This window comes from Protopterus annectens, chromosome 11.part0, assembly GCF_019279795.1.
Source record: "Protopterus annectens isolate FY-2018-M chromosome 11.part0, PAN1.0, whole genome shotgun sequence".
Classification (NCBI taxonomy): Eukaryota; Metazoa; Chordata; order Ceratodontiformes; family Protopteridae; genus Protopterus; species Protopterus annectens.
Window position 1 is genome coordinate 538,571,186 of NC_056745.1, and position 25,963 is coordinate 538,597,148.

General features: G+C 40.8%; 1 protein-coding gene across 2 annotated transcripts in view; it reads right to left on the reverse strand.

The window, feature by feature from the left end:
• PARVG (parvin gamma) overlaps positions 1–25,963 on the reverse strand; it is a 3,368,585-nt gene that overhangs the window by 3,121,692 nt on the left and 220,930 nt on the right. The gene's annotated exons all lie outside the window — the stretch shown is intronic.

A 25,963-nucleotide genomic window follows, 5' to 3' on the forward strand; every position in this document is an offset into this window, starting at 1 on the left:
TGGTGTGAACGACCTGAGACGTACCTCCCTGGACTACATGAAAAGAGACATAGAGGAGCTCTCTAGATTATGTAGCCCAGGCAGGTATGACCCTAACCCTGAGCAGTATCCTTCCTTCACCAAGAATGATGCCACAATATAGAGACAAGATGTAATACACACACACAAAAGTCACTGCTGGTAGTCATCATGTCATTTGTCATCATCCTCAGTAGCACCATGTCATTTATTCACACTTAACATATGATGCCCTGCATGGCACTGAAATTGTGGGCCACCATTGTTGATTAGTGGCACCATGACCTGGTCAATATGTGTTGCCCTCATATGCAGGTCAGTGACATGTATGGAGTACTTATCCCTGTGGACATCAACATATCTGGCTTTCAGAATACTAGACACATGGATCTTCCAGTGACCAGTGGTGGACACAGTAGATGCATCCCATGGCATCAAGGATACTTCATTAGTTCCTTGATGCCATGCTACACAATGTGGGGGAGCATATGTGTTTATCATGGATGAGTGAGCCAACACCGTGTAGTCTTTTTATGACATAACCTGTTTTTCTGAGGTAGAGGGGGCCATGGATGTCACAGACATTGCTCTAAAGGCTGCAGCTGATAAACAGAGAAGAAGCTATATAATCTTTAAGGAGTTCTTCTCCATCAACTGCCAGGTAGTTTGTAATCTGTCCACAGGCCATCCAGGCAGTGCCCATGACTCCCACATATGGCATATGGCACATATGCAATATATACCAGCAGTTTGTGTGTGAGAATTTTAGCCAGAGACATTTTATTGGTGATGCTAAATATGTCCTGGAGCCATTTTTACTGGCACCTATTAGAAATCCCAAGACCATGGCAGAGAATGGCTACAACAATATTCTGTCACAGACCTGTGTAATTGGCTAATGCATGTTTGGCCTACTAAAGAGTGATGTCTGTATGTTTCTGGAGGTGCCCTGCAGTATGACTCTGGCACATACAGTAATATATTTACTGTTTGGGCTATGTTACATAACATCACTATAGACAAGCAGTTGCAACAAGGCACACACACATTTAACAGAAAGAAGACCAAGGCTCAGTAATAGAGGAGGTGCTGGATTTGGAGCCTATGGAGACGCTAGCTGCAAGGAAGGACTATGCTAGACACAGGTAGCAGCAGAATACCATGACACTGGCTAAGAGGCAGTGTCTGATTCATAACTATGTACTGGAATAAAACATTATAAAGAATGGTAAAAGTGCTGCATGCAAACTTACACCCAGGCTGTGCTATACTACACTGTGCATCAGACATTGGCTATCCAAGTAACAAAGTGCAGAGGGCAGGGGACAGTTATCATCGTATGCAGAGTCGGTGAGGGTCACAGTGTCAAGTGTCATCTGTAAAAATTGTGTCTGGTGACATGGTTTAACACTATTTTTGCTGTGTGTGTGTGTGTGTGTGTGTGTGTGTGTGTGTGTGTGTGTGTGTGTGTGTGTGTGTGTGTGTGTGTGTGTGTGTGTGCATGTGTGTATACATGTCAAATGTGTGGGTGGGTTGGGAGATGGATGTAGAGTAGCCAGGGAGGGGCTGTTGTGTTCACTGCTGTGTGTCTGTGTGGTGGTGGGCAGTGCAATAAACTGAGTGAGTGTTTACTAAAGCACATCTACAGCAGATGTTATAGCACTGTACCAGAATGTAGTGGAAAGGTCCAGAGCACTCACAAAAGAAATATGCACAGATTGTACATGTCCCCATCTACAGGAACATCCTATCCTGCCTGGGTGGCTGCTCCTGCCCATAGTGTGCACCACACCTAAGACAGAGACAAAAACAGAGGTAGACTGACCTCAAGAAGTGCATCAACCATGATGTTTGGCCACACAGGGGATGCCTGTTACATGCATACTCCCTATACCACATGTCTGTGTGAATCATGCACTTTCTGAGGTCATCACATAGATCATGTACTCTGTCTATTAGCTTAACAACAACTGCATTGGTGTGTGCCTGTTCCTGTATTATAGTCCTGCACAAATGTAGGGTGGTGGCCATGGATACAAACAGCTTGGGTGGTGGACAGTACCCATGGCATGCATGACCACCAGCACAACATCCAACAACATACTCCTCTTGCTCTGTGGAGCTTGTAGAGGTTAATGGGGAGTGTGCTACAGGTGTTGACATCTTTCCAATGGTAGATCTGTTTATGTTTTCTTGTACTTTTGTGATATCTAGGATTTGTGGAATGGGTTGCACAGGTGTAGAAGTTATGTCCTTGGAATAGAGCAGGATGTAAATAACACATTGCCCATACATAACATTAATACTGTGCCAGAATTTAGCTACTATCACCATCAGAGCCAGACAGTTCGACAACGTCAGACAGTTGTATATCCATGGTGGTGGACCTTGATAATACCACACCTTTGACTACACCAGAAGGAATGACTCAAACAACTAAGGAGCCTAACCAGTAGCTGCAATCAGCAAATAAACTACTAATGTTTAATATAGTGGTACTGGAAAGGAATACTGTGTGCCAGTGGCCTCTCCTCCTGAAACCCACATGCTTCTGCAAAAGTTGTCACGGCTGTAAGTTCTACTAATCCTGACATTTAGCTGCTACGGTAAATAACTGTCCATGTTAATACATACTCACCTGGTGCATTACTAATAGATATTCATGGTGGTCTGCTCAGCTCTGCACTGATATCAAGGACTCCTCTGTGGATTACAGAACTCTCCAGACCCCCAAGCAATGACGCTATGAATTCCTCCAATTCTCTTAGTGGCAATGGACCATATCTCATTGCACTCTGCTCCTGTGCCAGGTGGGCTGCCTGACATTTAGCTGCACTTATATGATGGTTCCGCATCATCTGACTAAGTCTTATGTTCTATTCTAGCCATTAACAGCACTGATGTCATTAATGACATTCAGCCAAGCAAGGTCAAGGAAGAGCCAGTCACATTTCTCAGTTTATCTTCTGACCATGAGGATGGAGGGCCTGTGTCAAGATGTTATTCTCTGCATAGGAGAACTTAGTTTTATATTGTTTTTCCACACTGTGACATAATTATCCAAAATGTAAAAAAAAAAATCATAGATATGTAAGAATTGCTATGGTCCTACCTGACATATGCCTTTATGACATAAAAGTGTAGGTGCAGTTATAGCAAGAACTATGCAGCACTGGTGATATATATATATATATATATATATATATATATATATATATATATATATATATATATATATATAGCGAGAGAGAGAGAGATATGTGTGGCAATTACACCTATGTGGAGATATGCACAGGAAGGTGTGTTTGTCTAGGTCTTAGAATCCACATGGAGACAACAAAACTGCCCTCTCACAGTATTCAACAGCTGAGTGTCATAACTGTTACACATGCCAGCAAGACAACATACATTCAGAACATATGTCTATCAAACTAAATTTGATTGTTCGTGGTGTTATTGTTTCTATACTTATGGTAAGTTGCACCACAAACACATAAAGCATACCCTACCAAGACCAGAGCTAGTTCAGTGATAACACAAATGATTTGCAAAATACCAGGAACATGTTGGCTTATGTTGTAATATGCAGATTGTGTAAATGCATAAATGTAACTATTTGGGGGTCTACATATGTGCTACTTAAAGTTGCACCGTGCATACTGTTCCTCTTTAAGGGCTTTCTCATTGCCCACATTTCCTCACCAAAAACACACAATGCACATTACTAACCACTATCATCGACTGGCAAGAAACTTGCCTTACAGGAACTCTTGCTTTACTGTCACATACCATGTTGCATATGTCTCATTAACTAATACAGGCATCACACATGCCTTTGAACATTACACAGTTCAGCACTGTAGCAGCAACTGCTGTAGACATTTTAAAAGCTGTAAATGCCTTCAAACAACTGTCATGTCATGAAACAGTGAACAGTCTGTGCTTTGCCGACAGGTACGTATGGATTATATTAACACATAAAGCAGTAATACACACATTGCAGGTCAGTGCAGAACCCCACAGAAACCTTTCAGTACACTGAAAAAGACGATAGCACACTCCCTCACTAGAGCACTATGGCTGTACCTTTAAACAGCTATGTAAATAATCAGTTCAGTTGTATACTGTCAATGAGATTCTGAGACACAAAAAGAGATGTAGGCAACAAATCTTATCAGCACTTTTCCAGTACATTTATACTTCCAAAAGAAATAGTGCATGTAGAATTCCTGCTTTGCAAGTTTTTCACATGCTCAGCTTGTCCTTCTGCAATTTTCTATAAAAATATTAGGCCAATGGTAGACGAAGGAGCTTAAATTGTGCAGTTCTAAAGGTGCTTATGTGGTAATCATGCTAAGGAGACACAGGCTAACAAAAGTACCTGAGATGTATTGTAAGTACTTTAACAGTTCACTGTTCTTAAATCTGTCTTGTAATTTATATATGCCTGTATTAGATTGTCTAATTTAAAATTGCTTTATATTTTGTTATTCTCTTGCATTTCAGAAGGATATCTTGGAGAACTCCAGCAATCATTAGTTTCTTGCTAGATGTTAAACCTCTTTTCTTAATGAGAAAGGTTTACTATTTTGGTATGAAGAGTACTGGCCCCTTTGCACAATATAATGAAAGGCTTTAGGCACCACCAACACTGTGGGGGATGTTTGGGCATGGAGGCTGGTGCTCTTTGTAAGTACTGGGAATGCACAATATTTTAGTCTCTGGAACATTCTTAGAAACAAGACCAACATTTGCTTAAGACTCACACCTCCATTCTAAATCAAATTTTCCTCACATTTAGTGATCAGTTACATACTTGGGAGAGGCCTTTGATGACTGGATTCAACAGCTTTCCATATAGTCTCACATTAGAGAGCTCCTGAGAGCAATGCTGAGTCATATACGTGGTTAAGGAAGCACAGTAAGCCTACATCTGTTAGGGTGTATCTTCCTTTGAGTTGCAGGAAATCAGATAGCTGTAGTTGGGAAAGCATACTATTCCTGTATGAGACAGTTTGGTTTACTAGACATTTGATATGGTGATGTGTTTGTCTAATTAACTAGTCCCTGAAATAGTTATATACTTAAGGTGATACTGGGATCATATTGAATTTGGAGGTGTGATATACTGTAGTAAGTTTCAGATTTTATTCTTTTATTTTTTAGGAATTAGTAAATTAAATCTAATCTGATTAATCTGTCATTTTCATAGTCTTTAATAAGACATGCTAGTTTTTTTTTTTCAGTCAGGAAAATTTTTTATTTTATTTTACATTTGTTTACCATGATAGTCCAACTGGACACAGGTCCATTTGCAGTGGATGCCCGAGGAGAAAAGCTCCACAGTAAGTAAACATAGTTTAACACATGATACTAGGTACAATATATATACAACAATAAAGAACATTAATACAGAATCAGAAAATCCTGGTTAAACATAAAAAAATCTAAAATTTGAAATCAGCAGTAGAGATTCCTGATACTGTAGCAGATTTAACAGATTTAAAAACTGCATATATATATATATATATATATATATATATATATATATATATATATATATATATATATATATATCACATTAGGAAAGATAACAAAAACAATGTCTTAGAGAAACGTTATACAAGATGATGTGTACCAGTGTGTGGGGTGTGCCTTCTGTGTGGAGTCTGCATGTCCTCCCCGCGGTCGAGTGGCCTCCGAAAGACATGCGTGAATGGGCGTGCCTTCGTTGAAGGTTGAGCGTCGGGCTGGCAACTCGGCACCATAAAAATCTACTGCCAATCATTAGCGCACCGGAGTTCAGCTGTGGCGACCCCTTACCGGGAAAATCCGAAAAGACAAGCATGATGTTAAAAATTAGTTCTGTGAATCTAAGAGCCAGTGACATTAAACTTGCTACTGAGAATAATTAATATAAGTGGATTAACAATATTAAATGCAGCTGTTGGGCTTGGATTAAATGATGGATGCAGTCTCAAACCTGTTATAAAGAAGAAGAAACTTAAACACTGATTTTATGTGACTTGTAATGTCATAATATTTATCCTGTAAAGATATATGTTTTTAATTAATGTTATAGACCTTGAGAAAGTGCCAGTTGTGGTATAAAAGTGCTTGCATTGTTTAATAAAGATTTTTCCTCTTGGCATGGTTACCTACGTGCAGTTTTTTTCCTGATAAAGATTTTTTGCCACTCAACTTGTTTTTGTCCTGACTGCTATATTTTTGAATTTTCTGTGACACTCTATGCTAATGGAATATTGCAAGCTTGGTATTTGTCAAGTCTAAGCTTGTCATATTATGCCTATGATAATTTTCTTATCTGGACTGAAAAATATTATGCCTATGGTAATTTTCTTATCTGGACTGAAAAAGGTGTTTTGAAAAAACTTAGAGATGGGTGATAAAATCAGGTAAATTGCACTCTACAGTGTCAATTTATTTATTATTTATTTATTGACATTTCATTACCAGGAAAGTGTGATTAGGTATAAGCCTTTTTTTAGTGGAGGCCCAGTGAGAAAAGCTCCAAATTATTGCAAAACATTTTAAGAACAATAATTTTGCAATCTTCAAATATAAAACAAAAACATCTGCAGTTTAAATAATTATAACAAATTAGACATAATATAAAAATATTGGTTATGAATCAATACAAAGTATATGACAATCATTTAATATTTAGAGAAATTTTAGACAGTTTGTAGAGAAATTAAAGGTAAGTTAGTCTAATACAAATAGGAACTGCAATATGAAGTGAGGAAAAACAGACTTATGATGTATTTAGAGAAAAAGTCAGGGAAGAGAATTAGATAGTAGTAAGGAAGTAAGTGAAGCAGGGAGAGTCAGGAGGTATAAGGAATGAAAAGGTACTTGTTCACATTTAGAGCTATAGTTTATCCTAGTTTTGAGCAAGAACGGAACCCAATTTTAGCTAAGATATTTATTGGATCAAATTATTTAATCACTGAAAATGTACCAAGAACATTGTAGAACAACTGCATTGTTAAATAATGCTTCTTCTTCTTCTTCTTTCGGCTTTTTCCCAGTTAGGGGTCGCCACAGCGGATCACCTTGTCTGCTAATGATTGGCAGTGGAGTTTTACGGTGTCGAGTTGCCCAACCTTCCACAGAAGACACACACACGCACACACTCACACCTAGGGCCAATTTAGAGTGTCCAATCAACCTACAGCAGATTCATATGCTTGGGATGTGGGAGGAAACCGGAGCACCCAGAGGAAACCCACGCAACCACAGGGGGGACATGCAGACTCCACACAGAAGGCACCCCAGCCGAGGATCAAACTGGAGAACCTCTTGCTGTGAGGCGGCAATGCTAACCACTGCACCACCGTGGCCGCCATGCTACCATTTGTATATTTATTTATTTTGTTTTTTTTTTTTAAGGAAATAAAATTGTCAGCAGTGTTTCTTTACATCAAAAAAATAAATAAATGGGCCAGGCACCCCTGTTCAAATTTGTGGCATTCTATGGGAGATGTATAGATTGCTACTCTTTGAATTACCGTGATCCATCTGATTTGTAGGACAGCAAAACCATGAATCTGTGAACATTCAATGACAAAGTATTGACACAATCGAAAAGTCCAAGTGATGTCATTACACAAGGTTCAATACTTCAAGGAATAAACTAAGAAACATAGGACCTACACTGACCAATTTAAAGTCTGACTAACAGATATCACTGGGGAAATATAGAATTTTAGAAAACTAGTTATCTAATGCAAGTCAAATGTTGATAAATCAGTTCCCAGTATTACATGTCTAGGTAATGAATTCATTTTTTCTGGCCTAATATGAAGGAATGATCTCTTTAACTTCCAATTGGAAACTAATTCTCAAATCTCAGTTTGTATTCCTTGCACCAATACCATGATCAATAATATCTAATATGGCAGCCAATAATTTGTCCTTAAGGCATCTAAATATCATAATAATGTCACCTTTTAGAAACCAGTTTGCCAAACTATACAAAGACAAATGCATCAGTCTTTTATTATAGAAAAAGTTTTGACAGTCATGTATCTATCTGATAAAGGTTTTCTGAATCTGCTCCAACTTCTTCAGTTGCAAAACATTTAATGCACATAAAGGTATGTAGTTAACATGTCTTAAACTTGTTAAATAGATCTTTAATAACACCTGACTATCTCTGCTTGAGAATCATCAAAGGACATTCTTCATAAGACTGTAACATTTCCTAATAATGCTTGTTACATTAGCTTCAAAGACAAGAGTTGTATCTATGATGATACCTAGGTCTACCATTACCTCAGAAGAAACACAAATCTGATTATCCAGGGTGTAAGAATGTCACAAAAGGAAATACTGCCAGCTCAGCTATCTAGAAGTTTGTAAATAATTATATGTCATTTCTGAATATAAACATGATTCATATGCTTGTGTTATAAATGTATTAGAACTGTATGTTATGTGTATATCAAACTGATAGTGCAGAAGTGTGTGTTGAACAGGGGTTGTACAGTACTGAGCTTAAAATGAAAAAACGGTGCACTCTGTTGGAATAGAACAGAACTGTATCTACACTCTTGTAACTGTATAGATATATATGTTTTAACAATGGAAACTGCAATACAAGAAGTTAATTTCAGAAAAATAGCAGAAAATTTAAATTACTTTATGATCATGTAATAACAGGATGTTATCTTCCAGTTTCAGTGCAGTAATATACACACTGTCTGGAACTAGAAGTTTTTTGCATTGTCTTGGAAGTGTTTATTGTTTTATGACTTCCAGAATTTGCCTTAGGTCCAAGAAAAGCCCTTGTTTATGTATTTTCACAAGTAGATGCTAAATGCTACCAGCTGCATCAGTGGTTGTTTTTGAGCCTGGGAACTGAAGTCAGATAACAAGAAATTATGTCATTCTTCAAGCTATCCCAGCAGCAATATTTGAGATATTAATTTAAGAATGCTCTGAGAGAGACTGAGCATGCTTTACTTTGTCTTTGACCTAACAATAAGATCTGCTCACCACATCTGCCTTGCTGCTCTGTAAATAAGTTAACTAGGGTATAGTAATTCTCTTACACTGCCCTGCAATGTTGTTTTAAATATTTCCTGTGATTTTGAACTCTGATGTAACTGTGATTATATGCTATTATCTTGTTCTTTTATTATATATTATTAAATATATTTAACCCTTTCATTGTGACTGATATTTGTGAAACATATTTAAGTTCTGAGAGTACTTGCATATTTATTTACTGACACTGTGTAGGCCACTCCTAATAGCCTTACTTTTGGTCAAACTACCATTTGTATTGGTAGTAACATTACACAATAAGATTGGACACCCTTTGTCAAAGGCCTTAAAGTAGCTGATAAGGATGTGACTGGTGGCAGTGATTACTTTATAGTCTGGGCAGAAGGGGGCATAGCTAGTAAACCTGTGCCAGCCTTTCACATGTGTGTGTGTATATAAATCAAACCTCAAAATGTGTGTGTGTCAGCTACTTGGGCAGGGACACAAAGCACTGGGTTGGACAGACAGAGTGCTGGAGGCCTTGGCTTGGCCACTCAGCTGTGATCTCAACTCTATAGCTGTGTCAGTAGAGAGTCTTACTGGAGATCTCGAGAAAGAGGGAGAAACCAGCCCCAGACTGACTGTGCTCTCTGTGTGCTCTTAAGGGAAATTGCACTTGATGCAGAGCTGCATCTGGAAATACTGTGTGTGTGTAACTTGTCATCCTCCCAATGTATGTCCCCCACTGGTGCTAATGGTGAGGACTGATGCTCCTTGATTACTGGGCCAGTGGTGGGGCATCACATATATTGGTTGCAGTGGTGGGATATCCACATATTAGGATTCAGTGGTGTGGATATTGAATTTCCGTAGCCTGTAAGCAGTGGTCACTGACAAAGTTGTTTGTACTTTCAATCAGCCACAAACTGAACATTCAGAATTTCATATCACAATAGTTTTATTTATTTTTTGTTAGCTTAGTTAGGGAGAGCAGGCAAGGATGTCAACAGAGAAGTATGGAAAGCTGAGAAGAAGCCAGTTGGCTGAGATGTGCCAAGGCAAAGGACTGGTGCATGCCAACCTGACTGAAGCAGAAATTATTGCAGCCTTATCCACAGCTGAATCACAGACCAGCAGTCAGGAGGACAACCAGACTGGCCTTGGAGATGTACAACTCTCAGAAAATGGACAGTTCAACCTTTCCAATGAGGACTTTAAAATCCATCTGGAGTTAAAGAGACTTGAACTGGAGGCCAAATGTTTGGAAGTAGAATCTGCAGAGAGACTGCGGCAGGAGAAACTAATGTATTAGAAGCAGAAGAGAGACTGAGATGTCTAGAGGCTGAAGAGAATGAGAGATATAGGCAACATGAAAAGAAGATGCTGACTCTTTGCCAGGGTCATGGAGGTAATGGGGAAGGGAGTAACCAAACCCCAGAAGCAACAAAGGTCAGTAAATTTCTTCCACAATTTACAGAGGGAGATCATTTTGATAGTTTCATTCACATGTTTGAGAGGGTATGTAAACAGTATAATGTTGACCAAGGGCACTGGGTCCTGTTCCTGACCTCGTTACTTCATTGTAAAGCTGTAACTGCTATTTCTAAATTGTCTGATACCGATTACATAAATTATAATACAGTTAAAAAATGTTTGTCAGAGTGTTTTAAGTTAATACCTGAAACTTACGGAAAAAAAGTTTTGTGAACATAGACACAAGGCAAATGAAAGTGTGTGTGAATATATATTGCTGAACTAAGCACTTATTTTCATAGGTGAGTGAGTGGGTGTCAGGTCACCACCTTTGAAGGCTGGCAAGCCTTTTGGTGAGGGAACAAGCCCTTAGCACTTTGCCTGAGGACATGAGAACCTGGTTAGCAGATAGGGAATGTTGTGGAAAAAGTGAGACCTATACCTAGCAAGCAGGGTATCACTGCACAGGAAAGGGATACCCATTGCTGCTCATGGGTCTAAGGGAACCCATGGTGGACAGCCGAAACTGCCTCAAATGAGTCCACCAGTAGCAGGGGAAGCCACTAGTTCAGGTACACAGCCAGGACCAAGGGTTAAATGTTTTAAATGCAACCAGTTTTGCCATGTAGCATATAGATATCCATGGAGGCAAGGAGGGGAACAAAATGTGGAACAGCCAGTAAGTGGGAATGACAGAATGCCAGCAGTAAGTTGCCTGGAGATAACAAGGGGGCCAAACTACCACAAAAGGTTATATCCTATCTTAGTAAATGGGAAACAGGCCACTGCTAAGAGAGGCACAGCCTCTGACTTAACCATTGCAAAGCCTGCAATAGTTAAGAGGAGCACTACGTGCTTGGGCAGTCTACTCCAGTCAGAGCTTTAGGAATAACCCCATTCCAAATACCTATGGATATGGTTAATCATGACTGGGAGTGTGGTAAAGGAAGCAAGCAAGTAGGTGTGTTTGAGGATATCTCTGCAGATGTCCTGATAGGGAATGATTTTGATAATGCAGTACCTTGTGCGCATGCATTGACACACAGTCAGGCTTGGAGACAGGTATGTGGGCCTGGTAGCCTGGGGGGACCCAGACCAACCCCAGACCTGAAGCCAGTACTGGTGTGGTTGTTACTTCAGGAGGGAGCTACTCTGTAGCAATGAGACTGAAGGTGAGCCACAGCTGCTTGTGGGTACTCATATTCCACTGGACAGAGTGACTGCAAGGGCAGAGGTGAGTAGAAGTACCCAGGCTGACAGTGAGGCACTGCTGTCACAGAATACCAGACTTTCTGTGGAAGGGGAGCTGCAAAGGGTTACAAAGAGAGAGTTGAGACAGGCTCAGCTCTCAGACCCTACATTATAAGGCCTGAGGGAGGTAGCTAGTGAGGCACCTGATTCTCAAGGAAAGGGGGAATCTGTATACTGAGACAAAGGGTTACTGTATATAGAGAGTGGACCCATTAGGGAGGGCTATAGGGTGAGAGAATACAGTAGTTGGCAGTGTCCAGGGCCTACTGTCTGACACTTATAGCCATAGCCCATAACATTCCCTTTGCAGGTCATATAGGCATAAAGTCTACCAAGAGACATATCATGCAGAACTTTTATCGGCCTGGAATTTCTAGAGATGTAACAGGGTATTGCAGGACCTGTGAGCAGTGCCAAAAGGTAGGCAAGGCTGGAAACAAGGTCAAGGCTCCTTTGATGCCTTTGCCTGTAATTGCGGAGACATTTCACAGGGTAGCTATGGATATTGTGGGGCCTCTGAGTACCCCAAGTTTCATAAGGAAGAAGTATATCCTAGTGGTAGTAGATTATGCTACCAGATACCCTGAGGCAGTGGCTCTGTTCTCCTTTGAGGCAGAATAGGTGGCAAATGCTTTGTTAGAGATTTTCAGCAGGGTAGTGTTCCCAAAAGAAATACTGACTGATAGAGGTGCCAATTTAATGTCAGACCTGCTGGCTTGTCTGTGGAATAACTGTGAGGTGAAGCACTTAAAGACCACCCCCAATTATCCCCAGACCAATGGTCATATAAAGAGGTTAAATTCTACACTAAAGACCATGCTATGGGCATTTGCAGACCAGTTTCAGAGGGAGTGGGACAAATATTTACCCCGCCTGTTGTTTGCTTACAGGGAGGTTCCCCAGGAATCCACAGGATTTTCCCCCTTTGAGTTGCTATATGGGCACCTCAAGATATTATTCGTGATGAGTGGGAGGATGAATGTGAATTCCACAAGGAGTCTGTTGTGGCATATGTCCTAGACCTCAGGACAAGGTTCAGGGAACTCATGGGCTTGGCCCAGGAGAACCTATCACAAGCCCAACAGTGGAAAACAGTCTGGTATGACAGGAATGCTCGAGCTAGAGAGTATACTGTAGAGCAGCAGGTTATGGTTCTTATTCCTGTCAGACACAACAAGCTGCATGCAGCTTGGGAGAGGCTAATACAACTTTTAAAAAAAACAAAAAATAAAATAATAAAATACGACCAAGACCACCGATCCAAGAAGTAAGCAAATTTAATGAAACATTTAGTGCTTCGGCTTGCACATCCTTCCAAGAATAAAACACTACAAAACACTCTTTACTTAAATACAGCATATTGCATAAGACAATTAATCAATTAAGCATACAATTTAAATCACATACTTCCAATTACATTCCTTGTTGTGTCCCTGAGGCTCCAAAGTACCATACTTTAAAATCTAGAGGGTTTCTTTTTTTAAAAGTTTATTTTTTAAAGCTTGGGAGAGACTGTTCAAGGTGGTAATGATGGTCAGTGATATTAACTATATGGTGGAGCTGCTAACCAGGGTGCAAGGGCACAAACTGTACCATGTTAACATGATGAAACCTTACCATGGTAGGGAGGCCCTGGTGCTAAGTATTGGCAGTACAAGGCAGGAGGAGTCTGAGGGGGGCTCTATGGGTATAGGGAGTCAGCCAGCCAAATCCCAAATTACTATGGTGGAGCCTAGGACTGCAGGCATATGATAGGACAGTGCAACACTGCATTGGGGTCAGCAACCCAGTTAGGCTCACCCCTCTGCAGCAACATTTCTCAAGGGTCATTTGGAAAACTAGCCTGAGTCTTTGGGGGGAATGTATGTGACACCCCACCACTGACCCAGTAATCAAGGAGCCTCAGTCCTCACCACCAGCACCAGTGGGGTATGCACATTGGGAGGATGACAAGTTACACACACAGTATTTCCAGATGCAGCTCTCTGCATCAAGTGCAATTTCCCTTAAGAGCACACAGAGACCACAGTCAGTCTGGGGCTGGTTTCTCCCTCTTTCTTGAGATCCCCAATAAGACTCCCCACTGACACAGCTATAGAGTTGAGATCTCAGCTGAGTGGCCAAGCCAATACCTCCAGCACCCTTACTGTCCAACCAGTGCTTTGTGTCCCTGCCCAAGAAGCTGATACACACACACACACACACACACACACACACACACACACACACACACACACACACACACACACACACACTTTGAGGTTTGATTTATACACACTTGGGAAAAACTGGCACAGGTTTAATAGCTATGTCCCCTTCTGCCCAAACTATAAGGTAGTTATCACTGCCACCAGCCACATCCTTATCAGCTACTTTAAGGCCTTTAACAAAGGGTGTCTAATCTTACTGTGTAATGTTACTATCAATACAAATAGTAGTTTGACCAAGAGTAAGGCTATTAGGAGTGATCTACACAGTGTTACCAAATAAATATACAAGTACTGTCAGAACTTAAATATGTCTCACAAATATTGGCCACAATGAAAGGTTTAAATATATTTAATACTAAATAATAAAAGAACAAGAAAATGCTCAGTGTATATGATCACAGTTACATCAGAGTTCAAAATCACATGAAATATCTAAAATAATATTGCAGGACAGTCTTAAATAAATAAAGAAAACATCTATGCTATACTTAATTATATTCCACACTGAATCTAAGAGAATTATTATACCCTAGTTAATATACTTACAGAGCAACAAGGCAGATGTGGTGAGTGGATGCTATTGCCAGGTCAAAGACAAAGAACAGAATGCTCAGTCTCTCTCAAATTGTTCTTAACTTAATATCACAAATATTACTGCTGGGATAGTTTGCAGAATAACATCATTTCTTGCTATCTGACTTCAGTTCCCAGGCTCAAAAACAACCATCAATTCAGATGGTAGCATTTAGCATCTACCTGTGAAAATACATAAGCAAGGGCTTTTCTTAGATCTAAGGCAGATCCTGAAAGTCATAAAACAATAAACACTTCCAAGACAATACAAAAACCTTCTAGTTCTAGACATTGTGTCTGTTACTGCACTGAAACTGAAAGATAACATCCTTTTATTACGTGGTCATAATGTAATTTCAATTTTCAGCTATTTTTCTGAGATTAACTTCTTGTGTTGCAGTTTCCATTGTTAAAATATATACATCTAAACAGTTACAATAGTGTAGATAATTTCTGTTCTATTCCAATAGGGTACACTGTGGTTACACTTTTATGCTCAATACTGTACAAACCCTGTCAACACAAACTTTTGTACCAGCAGTTTGATATGCACATAACATACAGTTCTAGTACATTTTTAACACAAACATATGAATCATGGTTATATTCTCAAATGACATATAATTATTTACAAAATTCCAGATAACTGGGCTAGCAGTATCTCCTTTTGTTACATTTCTATATAAATCATGTTAATGTTCACAAATGGCATATAATTACTTACAAAATTCCAGATAGTTGGGCTGACAGTATTTCCTTTTGTGACAAAGGTATAGTATTTTCTGTAATCACTGGTTCCTGCACTTTACTGTCATTAATGTTACACTGAGACCCGGGGGCTCTGCCATCTACTATAAAAGAAGTGACTCACACTCTCACTCTCTCTCTACATACACACACACATATATATATATATATATATATATATATATATATATATATATATATATATATATATATATATATATATATATCACACACACACACACACATATATATATATATATATATATATATATATATAAATATATTTTTTTTAAAACAGGTAACATAACAGATTATTCCATTAGTTCTGTTTGTAAGGGGAGACAATAGGCCCCATTAACCCGTCTCATTTGATAAAAAGGTAATTTGAGGGTTAAAGGAAAACTCCACCTTAGAACTCAAAAAAATATTTTTTTCATTGTATCTTTGTTTTTGAGCTATTTTAATGCCTCAAAATCACTTCTTCTTCTTCTTTCGGCTTTTCCCGGTCAGGGGTCGCCACAGCGGATCACCTTGTCCGCACATTGAATGGCAGTGGAGTTTTACGGTGTCGAGTTGCCAGCCCGGCGCCCAACCTTCCACAGAAGGCACACTCACACGCACACCGAGGGCCAATTTAGAGTGTCCAATCCACCTGCAGCATGTCTTTGGGATGTGGGAGGAAACCGGAGCACCCGGAGGAAACCCACGCGACCACAGGGAGGACATGCAGACTCCGCACAGAAGGCACCCCAGCCGGGGATCGAACTGGAGAACCTCTTGCTGTGAGGCGGCAATGCTAACCACTGCACCACCGTGGCCGCCCAATGCCTCAAAATCACTCCAAGTGCTTATTTTACAATTTTAATGTGTTTCTCTCAAAATGGCAGATGATGGGGCCTGCCTTGGTAACGTGATCTTATTTTCTTGCTTTCCTTGCTTCTTCCCAGAATACATTTCAAGTCCTCTTTATATGACTCATGTCAGACATAAGGAAGTGGTGCTGTTTTGTCATGCTATTAAAATATAATGGCAGGACTGCGAAGCACTGTCATCTAAACACACCTTCTGTAAAGGAGTTGCTTCTCCGTTTACCTGACTGAGCTTCATTTATCTGTCTTCCAGAGCTTGTTCTATGCTATAAATAGCTGTTAGCTAATTGCTGCAAAAAAAAAAAGCAGATAAAAAACGTTTTTGTAAGAGGAGTCTTTTTTAGTCCTAACAAACTTGATAAACCCTCCCCCATATTCTCAGGCTGAGGTGTGAAAACTCTCACTGCAGTAAATAATCCTTGCTGTACATTTACAAGTGACAAGTAGTAGGACTCTAAACTTATTCTGTCTGCTACTTCCCAATGCCTTCAGTGATAGGATTTTTCTCTCTCATGAATGATGCAGGCTTAAAATGTGTTTTACTAGTTCCTCAATTATTTCTGTCATGTTCCCCCTCCTTTTTTCTATATCATATTTATTTATACTTTGGTAACCAGGAAAGTGAACTGGTCCCAGGATCCTTTTCAGCCACAACATAAGCTACACTGGCAAAGATAATAACAATTATTAAATGCACTTATCAATACAAATAAAAAATACTGACAGAAAGACATTGACCAAGATTACATGTGGAACACATAGCCAATGTGTGACAGTGACCAAGTAAATCACTGAGCAACATTTACTAGAATGTATACATTAATAATGCTTAACTATGCTATGTTGTCTATTATGAATAATTCATTGTATGTACACATATTGCTCACACACACACACACACACACACACACACACACACACACACACACACATAGATAGTGAGCCTGTGTGTGTGTGTGTGTGTGTGTGTGTGTGTGTGTGTGTGTGTGTGTGTGTGTGTGTGCAATATGTGCATATGTGTTTCTGTATACGTGTATGTATATAAAGTACATGTGCACAAAAGCGTGTGTGTGTGTATATGCATTTAAACACAGTTAAGTACTTCTGATTTCCTTTTCTTAGTGTTCTTAATGAAAGGGCACATAGTAAATGTATGTTAAAGGGACAATCCCAGAGTTTAAAATTCGGGTCGAAACTATAGTTCACTAAATTAATGCCCATTTTACCACGTCACTCCCATTCCCACCCACAGGGTAATTTTTCTTGTAAACATCCTGTATACCTTTGCTTTCAATCGAATTTTGGCTCCCAGTGTCAACTACAGTTAAGTTTTAAGTTCCTACTTTGACTTGCTCATTCTAAGTTATTGTTGTAATTTTTTTTTTTTTTATATAATTAAGTATTTTTTTTTTTATATATTTGCTGATATACTTCCTCTATCCACATCAACGGTCGCTCGCTTTACACTTTTGATAACAGGAACAATTGCCTTTTACGAGCGACCGGTCTCTGCGGTTCCCTCTTGCAGTTTGGTTTCAGTACACATCCTTGTTATTCCAGAAACTTTCTAATTTTGTAAAGTCAGTATTTAATATCTGTACCTATTTGTTTTGTTAGCCTAGCTGTTTTGTTCCCTCTGTGGTTTTAGGTTTTGTCTTGATTTCTTGCTCTAAGAGGCTGAGACCTATATCATCAGCAGAAGGGCTGCCGAATCAGTACACCAGCAAAAAGGATTTGAAAGCATCCCGATGTCTTGTTCATATTGGCAGAGAACTTTCTACTTTTTTTTTAAAGGGGAATGAGTACAGACTGCCCCTATTTTGGTATCCTGTGTTATTTAGTTTATGTCCGGATTGTTTGCTGTAAGAGGCTGAGAGGTATATCAGCAGCCAAAGGGCTGCCTTATGTTTAGTCGGGATTTCTAGCTTTATTAAGTGCAAGGCTGACAGGTATATCAGCAGCCAAAGGGCTGCTGAATCAGTACACCGGCAATAAGAGGCGAAAGCAAATGATTGCGATTACTTGCCCTTATGGGCAGAGAGTTCCTGCAGTTTACCAACAGCTCCTTAGTTTACTTTTTAGAACGATCATTCTTTGTGGTTCATTTCAATAGTAACCGCAAAGAACGATCATTTTAAAAAGCAAACGTTTACTGTCAGGATCAGTTGGTAAGCACTTCCAAGCAAAACATCACTTTACCTGTGCCTGGTCTTTACTTCTTCCTTCTTTTAGGATATGTTCATCTTTCTTGCTCTAACAGCATAAGTGGTATGGTTCAGAGTCCCTAACTCATACCTCTCACCTGTACAGATTTTTGCAGAATATCCATATTTTTGCCTCATAATTTTGGTCTGTTTATCATAAAATCGAGGTTTCCTTTTAAAATAGGGGCAAAGCACTAATGGCAGAAGTTTGAAAATAATGACAGACATTTGAGTTTCAGACTTCATACCCCACAGAAAATTTATGCTAATACAAAACCTGTCATTCTATCAACTTTTTAGGTTTGTAAGAGCAATATTTAACAATTGTCCCTTTTTTGGGGCCTTTGTCCAACTTTTATTTATGGCTTTGTCCAGATTTCTTGCTGTAAGAGGTTGAGAGATATGTTACCAACTGTTCCTTTTATTAAAACTTTTACATCTGATCACTCATTGTGGTTTATTTCTATACTAAAAAGTTTTATTGTAAGGAGCAGTTGGTAGCATACATCTCAACTGTACATATTTTTGCATAATGTCCACATTTTTGCCTCTTCTTTTTGGTCCATTTTCCATAAAATTGTGGTTTTCTGGTAAATTATTGGCAAATAATTGAAGAAAAAATTTAGACAATAAGCACAGGCATTTGAGTTTCAGACATAACCTTCTGAAAATTCATGTTAATGCAAAATCTGTTATTCCATCAACTTTCTAGGTTTGTAGGAGCAATATTTACAAATTCTCACTATTTTGGGGGCTTTGTCCCACTTTTATTTAAGATCATAGAAGGTTATTAGGCTAATTGCTCTGGGGTCCTTATAAGCCTGGCCAAGAGTTTACTCCCAAAAGAAACCTCAATCAGCAGCTGTCACCCTGTCAATGAGGGACACAGGTGGAATGCCTGGAACAAAGTTGTGGTTTCTCATCCACTCATCAAGGTTGCACTTGAAGAAGGTCAGTGAGGTACTCTGTTTGACGTGTATGGAAAGTCTATTCCAGAGACGGGGCAGCCTGTGGGAGATAAACTGTCTCTCGAGCAGGTTTTGTTGATGTCACATATTAGATTCAGGCCTTTTGAGCGGGTAATGCATGAGGAGTTAGACTTACGGATATGGAGCTTTTGTAGTAGGGCAGGGTCCAAGACTGCCTTGTAGGCAAGGCACAGATCACCTCTGAGCAACCTGTACAATACCGAGTAGAGTGATAGTGATTTGAGCTTGTCCACATAGGACAGGTGTTGGAGGCCATGGATTCTCTTTGTGAGGTATTTCTGAGGCCTTTCCAGTTGGTGCAGATGTTTGGAGAGGTACACACCAAGTGGGCCATTATACTCTATTATTGGTCTAAGACGGGGCGAGTATAGAGAGGTAATAATCTCCTTTTATCTGGATGCAATCCCTTTACTTATGAGATGAACCAAGTAAAAGGCTTTTCTGACCGCTGCTGCTACATGATGGTCGAATGTGAGATTGTTATCAACCTGAGTACCCAGGTCTTTCACCACAGGTTGTGCGCTTAGGAGGTTTCCTTTGATATGGTAATCAGTGGGGCCATGTTTTTGCAGAATGGTATGATGATGATACCCTTTTTTTTGCATTTTGCTTGAAGCCATGATTTTGGCACTAGTCATTAGTTGCTGTGAGACCCTCTTGCAGTATCTTAACATCATTTGGGAAGTCAATGACAGCACCAAACTTACAGTCATCTGCAAACTTGGTCAGCCACAGGCCTTTTGTCTTTGCCTGGACCTCTGAGAAGTAGATGCCAAACAGTAGGGGTCCCAGGACAGATCCCTGGGGAACTCCTCTAGGGACAGGTCTGCTATCAGAGGTGGAGACACCTATATTTTGACCTTGAGGTTCCTGTCGGTCAGCCATTTGGCCACCCACCTGATGAGATAGGGATTTACACCAAGTTGAGTTAGCTTTCTGATGAGGCCCGAGTAGGGGAGTGTGCCAAAGGCCTTGGCCAAGTCAAAGTAAGCTATATGTACTGACTTGCCTTCATCCAGGGCCTTAGTGACAGTCTCAAAGAAGTCACCCAGGTTCAACAGGCAAGTTCTGCCCTTGACGAATCTGAACTGGGCAGGGTCCAATGCTTGGAGATTGCCTATGTCCTTACATATGAGATCCATAATAATATACTCGATGGCTTTACAGATCAGACTTGTCAAACTAATGGGCTGTTAGTTTCCAGGGTCAGTAATGGTACCACCTTTGTGCAAGGGGATGATAATGACAGTTCACCACTCAACTGGGATGAAGCCTGTATTTAGACCGTGGTTGAATAGGGTGTTCAGTGGTAAAGCCAGTTCTTAATGGAGATGGTGCAGAATACAGCCTGGGATACGATCAGGTCCCATGGAAGCTGTGTTGTTTGCCTTGGATAGGGCCTTTAACACTTGATCTAAAGATATGTGAGGTGTGGGACAGGTATTGGGGATGTCAAAAGGGCCTTCAGTGGACAGGAGGTGAAGATTGCATTGAACCTATCTGCTAGCAGGTTGGCTAAGTCAACAGGGTCAGTGTAGGTGATACTGTTAAGTACTAATTCGGAACAAACCTGGGCTTTACCATGGAGGTTCCTGACATAACTGAAGAAGGCTTTGTGGTTTTCCTTTGTTTTGGAGGCAAGTTTCCATTCATAATTGGTTTTGGAGGTTTTCATACTACATTGGCATACTGTTCGGCATAGTTGTCTGCATCTTCTGGGGGGGGGGTGTGAAACTACAGATACACTCCTTATGTCTTTGTTCAGGTTTCTTGCTCTAAGAGGTTGAGAGTTACTGTCTGTCGTCTATCAGGGGAATACATGGTACTTTGGTGACTCCAAATATATGGCACAGGACCACTTGTACCTGAAATTGGATGGGAATATTTTTATAAGGGTTAAATAAGAGAGTACATTGCAAGAAAAGGATTCAACTGGAATGCCTGTTTTTTGTGTATCTAGACAATATGCAGTATTATCACAGTCTGCACTTGGGGTCTTAATCATCTAAGTCATGCATTTACCAGTTACTTACTTCTCATGCATTACATAATTAAAAAAAATGAAGTGATACAATTTTTTTTTCTACAATAGCAAATGTTAATTTGCTTTGTTTGGTTAACAGTCGTAAATCTAAGACAGCATCATGCTGTATTTGATTTTGAGTGGTTTACAGGTGTGTGTGTGTGTGTGTGTGTGTGTGTGTGTGTGTGTGTGTGTGTGTGTGTGTGTGTGTGTGTGTGTGTGTACGGTAATTTTTTTTTGTGGAATTGATCATAACCCATATACAACCAGGCATCCCCTAAACCACCATGTACCAACCCAGTGGGTTGTATCATCAGACCAAATGCTGCTGTCAATTGGTAAACATAATAATTATGTTGGTGTGCCCATACACTCCGAACTACATCACTAAAGTAATGAAATTCACTCCTTTCCCTATCAAAGGGTTGGTGGTCGGTATAATGATTAACTGACATGAGGTAGAGGGTTTTAGTATCACCTTTGAAAGTGAAAATAGCTTAAAATGACCCACAAGGGCAACTAGCCTTGTACTTAGCCATGATCCTAAGCACACATATTTACTGGGGCCAGTGTCACAATGGATAACACATCTAGCTGTAGATTACACAACTGTAGGTTTAGCTCCTGCCTGGCTCGGCTGACAAATCTTTTTTTGGGAGGAGGGGGCAGGGTTGGCATGAGGATTAATGTCTTTACCTCACAGAAACAAGGTACAGGATTTGATTCTGTCATCTGGTTATTGGCTATGCTTACAATAGTCTGCAGACTGATAGCTTAGTATTTACCCGTGAGTATTTACCCATGAACTATGAGTCACTTCTAAGTAAACATTCTCTCCCTATGTTTGTTCTTTTGCACGCCCCCACTTATTTTAGGCTATGTCATATCGGTTTTCAAACATAACCTAACAATCCATCTAAGTTTAAAAAGTCAATATTTAAACAATGAAGCTGGATATCTTTAATTAGTGATTTATCCTCCTATGGGAACATATTACTGGAAGTAATATAATTGCTGGATTCCCAGCCAACTATCTGATTCAATAATTCAAGGATGTCTACAAAGGAGACATATTCAGGAGGCGACCATGGGGATTCTTCTCCCTCATCGAGGTCAGTATCAGAGATGACAGACTCCTCAGTTGAGTCCAAATGCTTCCTTTTGCAAGTCCTCTTCCTAGGGAATTCCTTGATGGGATACTACAGTGAGATTTTGAAAACTGGCAGGGGTACCAGCTGTGGTATCCTGAAGTCTAGGTTCTCGCTATCCCTGTGGAAGAGGTGGCACAGAAGGAAGACACTCCGGATGAACAAAGGGGATCTGGAGATCTTAAGAAGACCTCATCCTAGAGGTTGGAGAAGCCATAGCCCTCTTCTGAGCCCTGACAGCAGTCTGCTCCCGAACAGAACGGGCCTCCGGATCTGGCAAAGAAGCACTCAGAGCTGTGACCCCTTCAGATCCAGAAGACAATATCCAAAGATAAAGTCAGAGTTGAACTCATCTGAGCTTATAGGTTCATAGGTTCATAGGTTCATACTAGGCTATCTGCCCAAGGGCATTTATAAGCCTAGCCCATAGTTATTTGGCTTTCGCCACCCCTTTAGTTTGAATAAAACTATGCCCATTATTTTGCTGTGCCTCTGTCAAGCAGTGACACTGAAGTAATCCCTGGGGTATATCTGCGATCCCCCATCCATTGGTCAAGATTCCTCTTGAACAAGGCCAGCGAGGTGCTCTGCCTCACATGTACCGGGATTTTGTTCCACAGCATAGGGAGTCTCTGGGTGATGAATCTGTCCCTCCAGCACGTTCTATTAATAACCGTGTCAAGGTTTAAGTCTCCGCCTTGTGGTTCTGAGGGATCTAGATTTTTGAGGTGAAGCATATTCATCAAATCAGGGTTTGACATGGCCTTATATGTCAGGCACAGGTCACCTCTGAGCAAGCGGTATGAGACTGAATAGAGCTGGAGTTCTTTCAGTCGGGCAGCATAAGACATATTTTTGAGACCCTTTATCCTTTTGGTGAGGAACTTTTGGGGCCTTTCCAGCTGCTGCAGGTGTCGGGTCAGATACATTCCGAATGGGGCATTGTACTCAATCATAGGTCTTATGAGTGATGAGTACAGGGGGACGATGACCTCCCTTGATCTAGATGTGAATCCCTTCATGATCAGGTGGGCAATGTGGAAGGTCTTCCTAACTACTTTAGCAACATGAGTGTCAAACGAAAGGCTACTGTCAACCTGGGTCCCCAGATCCCTGATGACTTCTTCTGTGCTCAGTGGATTGCCACCTATATGGTAGCTAGGGGTAACCTTGTTTTTCCCGAAGGGTATGACTATGCATTTCTTGGCATTTAACTTTAGGCCATGGCTCTGGCACCAGTTATTCATTTCTGTGAGGCCCTTCTGAAGGATATCTGTGTCAGATGTGTTTTCGACTATGGCGCCCAGTTTGCAGTCATCTGCAAACTTTGTCAGCCATAACCCTCCTGTGTTTGCTTGTACTTCAGAAAAGTAGATGCCGAACAAGAGTGGACCCAGGACTGAGCCCTGTGGGACACCACTTGTGACAGGCTTTGAGTCTGACATGGCTCCAGCAACTCTGACCCTGTGGGTTCTGTCACTTAGCCAGTTTGCAACCCATCTTGTGATGTATGGGTTTACATTCAAGCTGATGAGTTTTTCGATGATACCTGAGTGGGGTATTGTGTCGAAGGCCTTTGCCAGGTCAAAGTAGGCTGTATGGACTGCCTTTCCCTCATCAATGGCCTTGGTGACTGTTTCGAAAAGTCAACCAAGTTTAAAAGGCATGATCTGCCTTTGACAAAGCCAAACTGGGTTGGATCCAAAGTCTGCAAGTTCCCTATGTCTTTATTTATGAGTTCCATTATGATCCTCTCCATGGCTTTGCAGATAAGGCTTGTCAAGCTAATGGGATGGTAATTTCCAGGGTCGGTGGAGGCACCGCCCTTGTGAAGTGGGACCACAGTCGCCGGCACCACTCCTTGGGTACGTATCCTGAGGTGAGGCTAAGATTAAACAGCTGTCCTAACTGCGGGTTTAATTCCTCATTGAGTTCGTGGAGCACACAGCCGGGGACACCATCCGGTCCCATGGATGCTGTGTTTTTTGCTTTGGAGAGAGCAGTTCTCACCTGGGCGTCTGAGATGTTTGGGGGGGCTACAATCCTCTGGTATAGATATCTCTCCTTTTGGGGAGAAGTTTGCACTGAACCTGTCAGCCAGTATGTTGGCAATGTGTGTAGGTTCAGTAATCTTCACATCATTTTGAACTAATTCTGAGCATATCTGGGAGTTTCCTCCTAGGTTTCTAACATAGCTAAAGAAGGCCTTATGATTGTCTTTTGAGTCCTTGGTGATTTTTCTCTCAAAATTTGCCTTGGATGATTTTATGAGAGCTCTTAGTTTTTACTTATAATGATCAAAGGTGTCTTACCTTTCAAGGATTTTGCTCTATCTTGTAGTAGCTTCCTCCTTTTGTTGTAGAGCTTGTTTATGGCTGGGGTCCACCAGACTGGACGCTTGCCTTTGGTACAAAGAGTCTTAGTTTTGTTTGGGATTGCCTGATCCATGCAGTCCTGTAGGTGCTGGTAGAAGGCATTTGTAAGTGATTCAGCGGTTTGAGTAATGTTTACCACTGGCTCAGGGGCCTTACAGGAGACCACACTAGTTTTTAGAAGTGTGAAGTCGGCTTTTGAGAAGTTTTTCACTGTGGTCTTTTTTATTTCAGGTGAGGGCGGGATGAGGACCTCCAGCGAGATTAGTTTATGATCTGATCTCACCAGTGAGGGGTATACTTCCGGTGTTGAACATTGTGATCCCATGTTCGTGATGATGAGATCAAGTATGTTTTCTCCTCTTGTGGGGATGGTGACTAGTTGTTCCATGGCATTTGAGTTTATGAACTCCAGGAACCTTTGGGCTAGAGTGTTTGGGCTTGAGTAGTGTTCCCAGTCTATATTAGGGTAGTTGAAGTCACCTAGTATGATGGTGTTTGGAGATACATTTATCCCCTCCATTGTTTTCAGGAAGGCCATGTGAGGTTCCTGAGTTTGAGGGGGTGGCCTGTAACATGCTACAAATTGCAGAGCAGTCTTGCCTATGGTTAATTGCACCTGAATGGTCTCCGATGCATCGTGCGTTGCCACCAACCTTGAGGTGTGGGTGTCCTTTATGAATATGGACACCCCCCCCCCTCCTTTCTTGGTGTTGTCCGGATTTTGGGGCCGGAAGACATGATATGAGGTGAAACCTGTTAGTGCTGGGGTGCTCTCAGGAGCCTTGAACCAGGTTTCTGTCACAGCACAGACATCGATGTTCTCCATACTGAGAAGGGCCTCGAGTGTGTGCATCTTGAGATTGAGACTTCTGGCATTGAGCAGCATTACCCTTAGTTTTTTTACTTTTTTGTGTTCTAGGGTGGTAGGTTTAGAATTTGAGCCTTGCCTAAAAAGGCACTATGGGGGTGGCAAGAGCCTTTGCCAATATCCGCAAGCCTAGGGGTGACAGGTGCAAGCCGTCCCTTGCGGAGCAGCATGGCTTGTCCAGCATGTCATCCCAGGCAGACAGA